The sequence below is a fragment of the Falco peregrinus genome, chromosome 2 (assembly GCF_023634155.1).
Source record: "Falco peregrinus isolate bFalPer1 chromosome 2, bFalPer1.pri, whole genome shotgun sequence".
In the NCBI taxonomy this organism is placed as follows: domain Eukaryota; kingdom Metazoa; phylum Chordata; class Aves; order Falconiformes; family Falconidae; genus Falco; species Falco peregrinus.
This window is the reverse complement of record NC_073722.1, coordinates 85,431,224-85,442,863: the sequence shown is the minus strand read 5'-3', so window position 1 is coordinate 85,442,863 and position 11,640 is coordinate 85,431,224. Positions and strand designations below refer to the sequence as shown.

Genomic DNA, 11,640 nt, shown 5'->3' with positions numbered 1-11,640 from the left:
GACCAAACCCAGTTAAGACTGACCTTTGTTTAATTGTGTAAGATGCATCTCCCCAAGGTACTAGTATTAAGCAGGAGGGTTGGGCAGTGCAGTAAGATTCTTCGCTTAATATTTTGATACTACATGTTACTGGTAAACACATAAAGAAAAATGTGATGCTAACAATCTGCTTTACTATCAGCATAAACCCCAGAATAGTAATGGGCCAAAAATGGAGTCTTAATGCACACAAAGAGCTCGTAATCCCAAAACAATCTGTATAACACCAGGGAGAGATGTCCATGTTGCAGGCTCTGGTTCAGTAAGGAGAAGCCAGGGTGTCCAACATAATTCATCATGGTCATAGATATTAAATGGGGAGCAGGATCAGCAGTGAAGCAGATTCAGAATCTCATTTTACAGCATTGTCACAGCAGCTCCTGACAGGCCACGTGTACATGCTGTGCAGCCGGCAAACATACACCTGTCTGGGTAATAGCTATATATAGAGATACACATAGAGAACATGCACATGCATCTCATAGAAACAGATGGGAAGGCTCATAAAGTAAGTTTATGGAAAGATGAGATTAAGCTGGAGAGGCAACAAAATGCTCTGGGAACTTAAAAGAGAAATATATATTGGCAATGGGACAGTGCTTAGAAAGAACAGAAAAATCAATTATTGTTTAGCTGCAGTAGAGGGTATGGATCATTTAGCAAGAGCTTTTAGAAAATATCCTAAGAATAGTAACATCACTTGAAAGGACCTCTAAGAAGCCAGTTACTCTGTGAGTTACAGTTCCCGATGACCCGGTATCACCACCTGCCATACTGTACAGAGAGTGTATCTATTGAACAAAAGCAGAGATGGATTAGAATATATCAGCGATTATTTTGCCAACAGTGAGGCATCTCTCAGGATCTGGAGATCTAGGACCCTAGAATTTGTACTGTATCCCCCTGTCGTTGTTTAACCTCGGCTGGCAACCAAGCACTACGGAGCCAGTTGCTCACTCCTCCTCACTCAGAGGGATGGCGAGGAGAATTGGAAAAGGAATGTAAAAGTCAAGGGTTGAGATAAGAAAAATTTAATAATTTAAACAGAATAAAGAGATAAGAACAACAATTATAACAATAACACTAACAATAATAACATCAAAATGAAAAAGTGGGGGAAAAGGGTAAAGCAAAAGCCGTGCACACAAGCAAAGCAAAGCAAGGAATTCATTCCCCACTTCCCATGGGCAGGCAGGTGTTTGGCCACCCCCGGGAAGCCGGGCTCCATCACACGTAAAGGTTACTCAGGAAGACAAATGCCATAATGCCAAATGTCCCCACCTTCCTCCTTCTTCCCCCAGTTTATATACTGTATATATATACAGTTATATACTCAACATGATGCCATATGGTATGGAATGCCTCTTTGGCTAGTTTGGGTACCCTCCCAATTTCCCATGCCCCCGCAGCCCTCTGGCTGGCAAGGCCCAAGGAACTGAAAAGTCCTTGATGTAGTATAAACATCACCCAGCAACAACCACAAACATCAGTGTCCTATCAACATTGTTCTCACATCAGAGCCAAAACACAGCACTGTACTAACTACTAAGAAGAAAATTAACTCTATTCCAGCTGAAACCATGTCACCCCCATATTTTGCAAATTATTTTAAATATGAAAGTTTTTTGAGGGAAAAAGTCATCTTTTATGAGAGCTGTATCTTCAAGACCCAGTTCGGAGACATCTATAGGAATTAAGGGAATTACTGATAATTTTAGCAGATTGAGCAGTGTTTAGAGTTTTGCTGATGTGTATTTTTTGATGACAGGAGGGTTCAAATGATTCTGAGGCAGTGATCTACACACATAACTACCTTGAATGATATCCCTTGACATGCCTTTCATAGAGGCTTTCTACCTGTGATTGCGTTTATGCTAACTTGAGCCTCTTCTAACTGGATTGTAAGGGATTCAGTAAGTTTCATACAGTGTATGACTGCAGGGTCTCTGTGATTCAACACCTTGGTGTCACTGCTTTAGAAGCAAATGGGAGCAGTAATGATGCAAAATTACTCCTGTGAATTACCCATATAGATATGTATCAGGTTGTGTGTGCAAAGCAAACCATTAAGGATAAGAAATGGTGGAGACTTTCCTACCACTCTGAGAAAAGTACATCTTGAATTTGAGCCAAGCATTTGTGAAGTAAAGAAAAAAAAAATATGAGTCTGTGTATGCATTTGATAAGCAGAAAGATTTCTTTGTTTCATCTGTATTTTCTTGACTACATTTGTTTGGAAATTTGTATTGAATGAATTGAAAATATCAGTAGTGGCTCAGCCTCTGCTTAATATTTAACTGTTCAAATACCAAGACTCTGTTTTCAGTTTGCTCCCTGAGAGCGTTGTACTGCTCTCTAGTCCTTTTGATTCCTTACTTCTACTAAGCTGACAAAAGTCAGTTCTTTTTCTCCAGTCTCTTTTCATGCATTTGCTTTTGACCAGAGCACTGCAGGACTGTATCCAAGTCACTCTCCTCAGTGACTTGTGAGTCTCTTTATGTTCTTGTACCATTACATTTTTATCAAACATTACAGCAGATGCTAATTATCTGTATTCTTACAGAGCTGGGCTATTTACAGCGTGGGCAGTAATGTTTTGCTAGCAACAAATTTGTAGATGCACTTGGGGAAGGAGAGCTTCCAGGCAAAGTTTTGTCTGATCCAGGTTACAAATTAAAAAGTAGACCTATTGAAGTGGTTAATCCCTTTTCTGCCCTTGGCATGTGTTATACACATGAATTATTAAGAATTAGCTGAAGTTCATGGTATACAAAGCTCTCTGTAACTATGGTGTTTTGTGACTATGCCTTTTATCATGATATGAAGGAAGTGCTTTCTCCCCACCCTGCCGCAGTTCCAAGCTGGAAATAAACCCAGAATCTTACAGGTACAAGTGATCTATCTGCTCAAGCAAGTAAAAAAAAAAAGAGAAAATGCAGCTAGTGACAATGCCATTTTTAGTTTGCAAAAAATAATCAAATCAGTATCTGCTTCTTTTGAAAACTTGGACTACCTTTTGCTTTGCTAAAGACAAGGAAAATACCCTCTCTGTTTTTAGGAGTTACTTGTATCCTTTGCTGTGAACAGCACCTGAGAACATTGGAAGTTATTGTAGCGTTCAAACACAAATGTCAGCAAATCATGTTCCTGAAAGATATCTAGCGGTCAGTTGTTCTTTCCTTGCATGGAATGTTCGTGGGAGTACTGCACAGTGCTCCATCTCAGGAGGATGTTGTACAGCATTTACACTTACAGTTTATCATCTGCAGTCTTGAGACTGATTCCACTCAAAATGATCCTGCAATGTAGTAAAGAAAACTACGTTAACTTTAATGACATTTTTGAAAGGTATCTGGGCTTAGCATTAGGTGCAACTGCTGTGGATTCTAGGACAGGAGATTTTTGATCCTGTACTTAAATTCATGTTTAGTATTGTTATTAATATAGTTGTCAATTTGGTTTCAATCCTTAAAATTCAAGTTTCATCTGTGTACAAATGTGGTTGCGTAAGTATACATGTGGCCTATGTATCTGTGAAGGACACATAATGATGCCCATCATGTTTCTATCGCTGTTCACTAGAGTAATCCATAACATAGCAAGTGCTTGCTTTGTTTTTATTTCCAGTCTGTATAAGGTACTCTGTGTATTTATATTTTAATGGTGCATCCCCTACTTTGATGTCCCCCTTTCCAAATATTTAACCTCTCTCTGATTCTGCTCAAGTAAGACTTTGTTCTTGGTTGATCCACCTTTGCTCAAAGGCACCTCTGCTCTGAGAAAAACCTCCCAATAAAATAAGAAGCAAACAAGAAGCAGATGAGTTAGGTGTAGGTATTGCTGAGAGCAAAGGGTGATCAGAGCAATGAATGTCTGGGATCTTTTTTTTTTGTGGCTCTTGTGTTTTCTGAATGACATTTACCAAATGTCCTTACACTCCATCCAGACCTTATAATTTGACTCTGTCTAATCTGTAGTCTTTGATTACAGGATTGTGAGGTGATCAAGGACTTTTCAGCAAACATTGGGGGAACTGGAGGGGAAACTGAGGCAAAGAAAGGGGGTAGAATCTGTGGGTTGTATGAAAAATGTTCATAATGGTATCAGGGAAGCATGGCTGAGAATCATGCCTCAAAGTCATCAAGAATGAATGAAATCTCTTCCTTGTCTCTTCAAAATTTAAATGAATCTCTATTTGAAGATGTGTGCGGTAGTGATATTGTGTGAGCTTTTGCAGGCATGTAAGTGTAGTGATGCTTCATTCAGGAGAGGATTTGCAAGAAGAGTACAGGATCATTATAGTATAGATCTACTGTATAACACAGCTGCTGACTCCTGTTTACCCTTACCTAATTCACTGTAAAATCCACTTTCTGCTGCTGGTCAGTCCTATATAACCTTTCCTATATGTCACACGTTGTTTCAAATTAGGAACAGTGTATAAGTTCTCTAGGCTAAGGATGAGCAAAGATCCCTCTGGGGACTCATCTCTACAATTGCTTTTTCTCTTTGGCTCTGAAGTGCAAGTACTACTTCTTTCTAAGATCTCGTATAAATGGGACTCAAAAATTTAGAGAGAGGCTATTTCTGCTTATGGCTTACAAGAAATTCTGCCTCTATACGTGATGCATCTTGACTGAAGCTGGGAAAGAGGCAGCTGGTTTCTGAGCCTGTGCACATTCACTGTGCAGTATTCAGAGGCTCAGAAGACAGTCCCCTGCCTTGCCTCTTTTTTTGTTGTTGTTGCTGTTCAGTTTACGTTGGCCACAGTGGCACCATCATTACACCAGTGGGACATGACAGCAGTTTTTGCCACGGGTAGGATTCAGGAAAAGCAGATATGTTCCTGTGTCCAGCCCTCAAGGATCTCTCTTGTATGGATCTGCTATGCCAGTAAAGAGCAAGACCCGTGTCTTCATTTTTCAAACGTACCTCAAAACACAGGTGACTCCTTTGTAAAAAGCATATAAAAAATTACATGATCAACAACAAAGCTAAGCAGTAGGCCAGGTCCAAACTGCTCTTGCTAAAAACACAGAACTGATCTACAAAAAACATTGCCAGGTTTCTCCTTAGAGAGCAAAATACACCATCGAGTTCCTATTTTAGAGCTTTCTCCCATTTCCTATGTTCTTTTTCTAGGTAATTGCCATCTGTAGCATTCAGCAGTGTACTTTGCCTCCCAGTGGATTCTCCTTAGGCAAGACAAACTCTGTCTTATTTTTGCGTCACATACACTGTGGTCTTGCTCCCTGCTGTAAAAAGGCTCCTAGCTCAGCTTTGCATGTCAATGTTTTCTTGCTGTTCTCAAATGTCCTTGGGATCTGCTGCTGACTTCTAAAGACAGTATAAAAAGGAAAACCATGCCTTGCATGTGGAGTCTGGTTTGTTCTTTTTGTTTGCGCTGCTGACACTCTTCTTTTATTCTTGAAAACTGCCTTGAATCTTGTGTGGGCACTTGATAAGTATGTGTGAAATGTGCCTGTTGAGATCCGATCAGACCTGCTCAGGTTTCGTTCCACACCAGTAGCTAAATCCCTCACCGGGGGAGCTGCATGTGTCACTGTGACAGACCAGTTTTATACTGATATAAAACCATGTGAATTATGCTAGAATAAACCAAGTTAGCACGTTAGTGAATCTGACCTTTGTGGTTTGGTGGCCTGAGGAAACAGCAACTGAACTCATATAAGTGTCTCAGTAGTCATCACGATTTTCCATTCCTTTTTTCTTTGGAGGAGGGAAGGGAAATCTGAGCCTATTTGAAAAATGAAGCCTATAGAAGAAACAAACTGCCTGCTTTGGTATTAGAGTCATCAATCTTGGTCAGGCATTATTGCCAAAGGACAACTGGGCTGGAAAAATATGCTTGTCAGTATTCAATCATTACATCCATTAGATACTGGTTGGCATTGATACTTATTAAATAAAAATGTGAGTTGTATGTGGCTGCTCCAGTTTTCTCTGTGTGGAATACCCAATACAGTGACAACAGGCTGAAAATGCTCTCAGCAGCTCATTTATTTACGTGTATGTGGAAAGGGGGCTTGGCAGCTGGACAGACTTTAACACTGTACAGAAGAATTTTGGTCATGTGCCAGAAGATCTATACTCACGATCAACAACTTTTAAAGGATTCAGCTCAGGAAGAGTGGCGCCAGGGCCAGCTGAAGCATTTGCAAAGTGACACAGGCAATATTTTTTTGTATTAGGACATGAAGCAGTGATGAATCCTGTTGCCTAGTAGTCAATTGGAGGCTTAGAAACTCATAGAAAGAAGTTAATAGCTATTGATAAAGCTTCATAGGAATTACACCTGCAGATTTGAGCTTGGAGGGAATAGTGCCACAGGTGTGGTGGGAGACAGGATCAGATTGATATAAGTAAGAAAAAAATCAGGTTAAATGGCTCAGTTGTCTTTTGCTTTGAAACTTGTGCAGCAGTAGGAACAAACACTGTCAGCAGTCACTGTGCTGTTACATGATAGTAAGGAACAGCATGCAGGGGCCAGTGGTGACTAGAGAAATTCTTTAAGCTACGTAGCATGCAGCTAGGGTGTGACTTGCTTTCTCACCAACAAAGCAAATTTTATAATACGGTGACTGCTCCAAACAAATATTCTGCCATCTGCATTGTAGTTGTTTTAGAAATAGATACACAGATACAGGGTTCTGCAATTGCCAGCAGAATTGCCTCCCTTCCAGGGAACATAGCTCTCACTGGTGATCGATATAGCAAAGGTGACCTGCCTCCCCAGCACACTGCAAGGCTTAAAAAGTACAGCATTACCTTTCATTTTCTATGGCTTCCTTGATGCTGCAGCTCTGGGTCATAGGAATGCTTGGCTAGAGAAAGGTCTGAGCACAGCTGTTTCTCTCCATAGACAACACTGACAACATTTCAGTTTAAAAACAAAATTTACCTTTTGGAAAATGGAGGAAAATATTTCTGAAGTCCTGATCATCCAGAACAGAAATACTTCACTCCTGCAGAGCCAGGTGGAAGCTGTGCTTTGAAGGCCTTGTGCTCCTGTCTCCCCTGCAGGCTGCAGTTTTCTCATCATGCTGTGTCTCAGGCCAGCTAAGGGATGAAGAAATCAAAGTAGGGATGGGATCCTGCACAACAAAACCAGAACATCCCCAGGCAGAGCCATCCAGTACATATCTTAAAGTGAGGTTTTTCTATTGACAACAGCAACATCCCTGTCTCTCAGCATGACATGGCAGCTGTGTCTCATTACCTGAGTCTCTCACTGTGTGGAGCTCTTCAGTGCTCAGGATCCCAACCTGATTTAGGCAGGTTCTCCATCTAGATTGGCACCATCACGTTATAAATGATAATGCATTGGGTGTCAGTTGTGCCAATGAATTTACTGAGCAACAGCTGTGCCAGCCACACTTTATTACTCCAAACTTGAATTTACCTTTAAAATGCTGTTTTCTCTTACTCTGCAATGTCTGTGCTTCTTCCACGCTCACTTTGTTGCTGGACTTTAGTGTAGCTTGTTCTTCATTTGTTTTCGTGTCCTATGGAACATTAAGCTTCATTTGTCAGGACCAAAAATGTACATGTATCAGGTGGTAACACTGTCACCTAACGACACCATTGTCCCTCTGCTGTTCCCACTGACCAGCAAGAGCATTGGCTCCTCGATTAATCATGCATCCTATGTAAGATTAATGTAGCTCTTCACCTAAGCCCATGTTCTAACATTAAAAAAAAATAATCTTGTTTCACAAAGCACTGGTTTTCCTTTATAATATGGTTTCTAGTATTGCTTTTATTTTTCTTCTCTCTACTTTCCATTCCATAGTGCTGAAGCTTTGCAAACACATACAGCACTGGTTTACTTTGATAAAGGGGAAGTTTGGAAATGCATCTGAAGACTGAACCAGGGAAAATTTCATTCCACCCAAGTGTGTTTTGACTGTGCTTCCTGACAGCTGGATGCCAGGGAGGCCTGATCCAAAGCTAGATAACAGGACTATTTCCCCACTGCAAGTCTGTCAAGGGAATACCACATGTGTTAACTTTTATTGTTTACACCCCAAATGTTTGGCCATTAGCAGTTATAGAACTGTGTATGTTAAGAATGTGACTAGATAGGGTCAAGGATGCTGTTATTTTGTTCTCATTTTTGCCCTGAGGACCCCCACAAAGCTAGGTATAATGTGATCTGCGATCTCTGTAAAACATCTTGAGCTCTCAAGGAAATTCCTGCAGCACACTTGGCCGCTGGCCTCCCTTATTTTCCCCAACTTCAGAAAACCTTCACCATCTAAAATCCGTTATCTGCAATAAATAAGAATAAGCAGTAGATTTTGATATATTCTTGTGGTGGGTTGACCTTGGCCAGCTGCACACTCAGCTGTTCTTTCACTCTTCAGCAGGATGGAAGGATGGGGAAGAAAATAAGATAAAGAAGCTGGTGGGTCGATTCAAAAGAGAGTTACTGTCATGGACAAAACTCAACTTGGAGAAAATTAATTTACTGCCAATTACAATAGGTTTTGCTAGTGGAAAACAAATAAATTAAAACACCACCTCCCTCCCACCCTTCCTTTTTCCTAGGCTCACCTGTGCTCCCAGCTGCTCTGTCTCCCCCCGCAGCAGAGGAGGACAGGGAATGGGGGCTGTGGCCAGCCCCCCAGCAGCTCCTCTTTGCCGCCCCTTCCCCTGCGCCACCATGTTTCTCTCTATGGTGGCTGCAGGGGGCTCTGCAGCGCCCCTCCCGCTGCCCGCCGGGTGCTCGCAGGGCCGTTCCTCACACTGTTTTCCTCACGCTGTGCGGGTTTCGCCCATTCCTGAGCGTGCTTTCCCCGAGGTGCCCGCAGCCTCCCGGCGGGGCTCAGCTCTGCCCTGCGGCGGGAACTGGCGGGAACCTGCGCCGCCTCAGCGGGGCCGCGCGAGCGGCGGGAACCGTCTGCAACCGGCGCCACCTCAAGGGAGCCGTGCGGGAGGCTGGAACCGGCTGGAACCGGCCAGAACCAGCGCCGCCTCAGGGGGGCAGCCCTGCAGCCACTGCCGGGGCACCAGCAGCCAGCGCCATTTATAGACTTATTTAGCATTTATGCAGTTAATTATGTTTGGAGTTTAGTCCTCCGAGCACGCTAACCATGGCAGCCCTCTCAAGGGGAAAGCCACGGCTCGCTGCAGCGCTGGTGCTAGTGAGGAGAAGGGATGGGTCCGTGCGGGCGAAAGGAGGGCCTTCTCCCAGGCCGCTGCGCTGCACTCCACCGCCGGGGCAGGGCGGCAGGGATCTGCCTCGTGAGGGCCAATGGAGTGGTTACCCAGTGCCAAGAGAAGCACCTTCCAGTGGCAGATCCTGAAATGACCCTGTGGAGTCCGGCACCCTGATCCACTGGAAGTGAGTAAAGTGCTCGAATGGCGGGCAGTTGCTGGCTTTGAGGGAGGAGGCTTTGGATTAGGCTTTTTAACAGCAACCAAGGGATCTTTGAATACTGAAGAAACTTTTACCTGCACTCAGCATCAGGCACTATTTGCATGTGTCAGCTGGAAAAAAGTGCTAAGTCCAAGTGTGTAAGCTACTTGGTCCCCTGGGAACCCATTTCATATTTACTTCCAATTCTATTTCAGGATGTACAGCCTGAATTTCTTATGTTGTCCTCAGGACCATAGAGAAAGAATCAGTCCACTCTAATTCGAGACAGTCCAGGCTGATTTGTCGAAGTCTCTCCCCTGCAGCACTGGGATGCTGCCAGCTCTGACCGATGCCTGCACCGTGTCAGAAATGACAGGCACGAAGACATCAGCTGTCGATACTGCTCAGCATCCTGTGGCGGTTCTTTGACGTGCTTGAGTCCTGGTTGTACTTGAAGTAAATCCCGTTCTGCCTGTGGTGGGGATTGCAATCCATCAAGCTTGAGTGGCTTGGATCGTCAGGTAGGTGAATGGTCTTAACTGAGCGAAAGAATTCAGGTGATGCTGGATTTGTTCATGGGCTTCAGTCTCTGTCATGGATGATGAAATTCTTACCCTACACAAAGTATGTGAGAAGAGGTATTTACAAGAAATACTGGATGTGTAATGTAGCATGCCCTCACAGACTTAGTCATTAAAACTGAGGTTGGACCAAATGTTGACCAGCAAAGAGATCCTGGTGATTTCTTTACTGTTTGGAAAGGATTTTGTGCCAAAATGCAGCAGGATGCGCATGATTCCTGAGGTGCCCAGGCTGTGGTTAAAGGAACAATGCTCTTTTTAAAGTTACAGTAGTTACGAATGCCACTACATGGAGCTGAGGCTACCTAATACCTCTGTTAGAGATATTTGGTTCTTTCTCTAAATTTTAATTATTTTCCATAAATGATGCCTAAGGCTGACTTGGTTAGAAAGATTCAGGCTAAGCAATTTCAGAGATACGGTCTATAGGATAATCTGTAGAGGGCAGGGGCTATAGGAGATTTTCCTTCAAATAAATAAATGCATACGTCTTTGGTGAGTGGCAGTTGAAGGCAGACACAGTCTCCTTCCTTTTTTCCTTTTTTTGAAATACATGAACAAGGTTTGACTCATGGGAAATACAGTTAATTCTGATGACTTTTGTGGGCTCCTGGTTTCTGTGCAGGGAGGAGAGAACTACCACTCTGTGTCCAGGCTTTAACTGGAGTTACTCTCCCAGGGGGATGTAGAGCTGCTGTCCTGCAGGTGGACACAGGTCGTGCAAGCATGGCTTGGGCATAGCTATTTGGCCATGTCTTTGTAGACTTCATGTACATTAGAAGTAGAGAATTGTGAGAGAGATTTATAGTTAATTAAGAATTAGTTTTATAATCTAATCTTACTTTTTATTATAATTCAGGCTAATGGAGCTGTACTCAGTCATTCATGTACCAAGGCCAGAACTTTGAAGAAAACGGGTTCCAACTTTGACTGAAAGGTGCAACTGAATTCACCACATCCCTCTCAATTACACTGATGAATAATTTGCTTATGCTATTTGAGGATGCTTGCAGGGTAGAAGTAATTAATCTTTGTGTCTGGTTTCCCTGAAGAATGTTCCCCACTTCCTGAAATATAACAGCTTGTGCTGGATGTGCGCTGCCTGTCTCCTTGTCATTATATCCCTGCTGAAACATTTCCGGTGGCAAAGCAGAAGCAGAAATGTGCTACAAAACTGCGTATCTCAAATTGCATGCTGCTGAAATGGACATTTTAGTGAACTGCCCAAAGTCTGGAAATGATTCATGCTGACTAGTTGGGAAATACTTTCAAATAATGAATAAATTTGCAGGAATCGGAGACGGCTCATGAAAGATGAATGATAGTAGAGAAGACCTTCCCACCTCCTCCCCCCTTAAGTTTCAGCATCAGGTGTCTAGCTTGTACTTCTCCTGCTTTTGAAGTTACTGCAACAATGCTGATTCATTCCAGAGGAGAACTAGGCTCAGAATAATTTTAGGGTATCCATTATATTTAAGGGTTTGGAATGGGGGAAAACCCTCCTATTTTCTCCAGGAAAATATTACTTCTGATTTCCAACTTTCACATTTGTTTTAATTTACCACTGCATTTTCTTTGTAGTGGTTAATGAAGGCTATACTATTACCAGAAATTAGGTTCTTCTCATAATTAGAAGAT

At 42.6% G+C, this 11,640-nt stretch overlaps 1 protein-coding gene across 1 annotated transcript in view; it reads left to right on the top strand.

The window, feature by feature from the left end:
* Positions 1-9,673: 9,673 nt before the first annotated feature.
* GALNT9 (polypeptide N-acetylgalactosaminyltransferase 9) overlaps positions 9,674-11,640 on the top strand; it is a 274,526-nt gene continuing 272,559 nt past the window's right edge. The window contains exon 1 of the mRNA XM_055796170.1: positions 9,674-9,942. The gene's annotated coding sequence lies outside the window, so the exon portion shown is untranslated. The remainder of the gene's footprint in view (positions 9,943-11,640) is intronic.